Raw genomic sequence first — 2,840 nt, forward strand, 5'->3', positions numbered from 1 at the left:
CCATCACCCTTTGAATGGCCATAAGCCCTTGAAGTGTGGCCCCATATCCATTTGTGAATCCATTTGTGGATTCAGCCTCCCATCTCCTTCCTCCCTCCTGAACGGGTCACATGTGACATCTCCCACTACGGTTGCCAACTCTGGATTAGGAAATTCCTGGAGATTCGGGGGTGGAGGCCATGGTTGCCAGATTCCCTCAGCTAGCCAGCGGGGGGATTGGGGGGGGGAATCGTGTGACATCCCTGACGAGATAATGTCACACAGCAATGCTCCGCATTTTGGGCAAACCTCTGTGGGGTTTTTGGGCTGAAACCATTGTTTCGTCCAAAAAGCAGGGCGTTGCCGTACAACATCCTGATGTGATGACATAGTCCCAGAACAGTTTACAAACTCCTTTCCCTTCCCCTCCCCACAACAGACGCCCTGCGAGGTAGACGGGGCTGAGAGAGCTCTGACAGGAACAGCTCTTTTTTCAAGGACAGCTCTTGTCAGAACTACGGCTTGCCCAAGGTCATCCAGCAGCTGCACGTGGAGGAGTGGGGAATCAAACCCGGTTCTTCCAGATTAGAGTCCGCACACTTAACCACGACACCAAAATGTAAGGTGATTGTAAGCCACTCTGAGACTCCTTCAAGTAGTGAAGGGCGGGGTATAAAAAACCAATTCTTCTTCTTCTTCTTCTTCTTCTTCTTCTTCTTCTTCTTCTTCTTCTTCTTCTTCTTCTGCCATAGAGTCCACCCTCCGAAGCAGCCATTTTCTCTAAGGGAACTGATTCCTGTAGTCTAGAAATTGGTTGTACTTTCAGGAGATCTCCAGCCTCCACCTGAGGGTTGGCAACCCTTTTTTGCCATATGACTTGGTAACATTGCCACTCTCCAGATAGGATATATTACAACAAACAGGACCACGGTGTATAGTACGTAGCTAGTATAACAGTAAATCACCATGTACAATTAAACAATATATGTTGGTTTTCATATGCAATGTATAGAATTCAATTATCAACAAAATACAACAATAACACTACAATATGCAATATAAAGCTTAGCAGTACATACAGAGTAATACAGTACTAGTTACAGACAAACGACGGAGTTCTAGTACACTATCCGTTTGCGTGTCCTTCTTCAGGTTTGTCATTCTGTAATTATTTCCTCATTAGAATGAAGTGCTGCAAGCTGCAATGGAGTGTAACACGCTTAATAACGAAAAACATAAAAATTACTCTAATTACTCCAGATAGGGCCTGGAGATCTCCTGGAATTACAACTAATCTCCTGACTAGAGAGATCTGTTCTCCTGGAGTTGCAAATTTTATTTGTACTTAGCATTGCTAAAAAAAAAAAACCCTTCTTTGTCATTGTTCTTTAAGACAACTGTTTGCTTAAAACACTAAAAGCAAGCACTATATATTTGAATATATTTCCTTGATCATTTCTGTACATATCTTCATGGTATTTGCTAGTCTGAGATGCTTCTTACTGAGGTCGACCCTTTGTGCGAATTCTCTAGTTCTTCAGAGCCCTTCATCAGGGAGATGGTAAAAAACCCTGAAAAAACCAAAGGATAAAAAAGCAACCTTTTCCAGGTGCAGAGATCTTAAGACCTTCCGGCATTTGCAGTGCATTTATTCATTTAGACCCCACTTTTCTCCCCAGCTGGGATTCAAATCATCTTTGGAACATCTTTCGCCCCTCTTTCATTTCCTCATAAGAACATAAGAACGTAAGAGAAGCCACCTCCCTTCGCAGTGAATTCCATGTGTTAATCACTCTTTGAGGGAAGAAGGACTTCCTTTTGTCTGTTCTAACCCGACTGCTCAGCAATTTCATTGAGAGTCCACGAGTTTAATTTCATTGAGGGCCTCACAGCACCCCTGTGTGGGTGGCCAGGTTGAGAGTGTGTGACTGGCCCAAGGTCACCCAGCGAGCTTCCACGGCAAAAGCAGGGATTCAAACCTGGGTCTCCCAGGCAACTCGCCAGCAAAGGCTTTCAACCTTGGAGAAGCAGAGGTGGTCTGCCAATTGCCTCCCTCTGCAGAGCCTTCCTTGGCGGTCTCCTTTCCAAGTGCTGGCCCCGCTTAGCTTCTGAGGACTACACCGTCTTCCCTCCTGGGTCATTAGGGGTCATTTGCTGCAGGAGGGCACAGGAGCAGAGCTCCGGCAGTAAAGAGCCCAGGGGGCAGGCTCATGCAACAAGCCCCGCCCCCTGCTCCCAGCAGCCCTGGGCCATGAGGAGCAAGAAGCAGCCAGGTAAGTTGCAGAGCCCCCCCCCCCGAATAGCAATCCAAAACAGTCCTGTGGCACCTTTAAGACCAAGGTTTATTTAGGTACAAGCCCTCCCTCCTCTGCGAGGGCAGATCTGCGCATCCCCACCCTCCCCATAGCTAGCAATCCAAAATAGTCCAGTGGAGCCTGAGTGGTGGGGGTTGCCTTCTGACACACTTCCGGTGATGTCAGGGGGTGTGGCATATGCAAATAAGTTATGCGAATGAGCTCCTGCACCTCTTTTTCTACGAAATGACCCCTGATTATTACCTTGTTGGGGGGAAAGGCCCCTCCGCTGCGGCCTTTCTCTTTCCATGCCCCCTTGAGGTGACTGTTCAGATGGCGGTGGGTTAGCTCCAAATCCTCAAGGGGTGGATAACACCTGAGCATCAGCACCAAACCCTGACGCCCCCCACCCTGCGGCAACGGAGAGGGCCAGGGCGTGCGGGTGACTCGGATTCTCTGAGCCGTGCAGTTGCAGTACATCAAACATTCTTCTTCAGTAACCGGAAACATCACTAAAGCTGATTTAAAGAGAAAAACCATTAAGCTCTCTGTCTGGCGCTGTTCTGT

Source organism: Gekko japonicus, unplaced genomic scaffold (assembly GCF_001447785.1).
Source record: "Gekko japonicus isolate JY-2015 unplaced genomic scaffold, Gekko_japonicus_V1.1 scaffold1241, whole genome shotgun sequence".
In the NCBI taxonomy this organism is placed as follows: Eukaryota; Metazoa; Chordata; class Lepidosauria; order Squamata; family Gekkonidae; genus Gekko; species Gekko japonicus.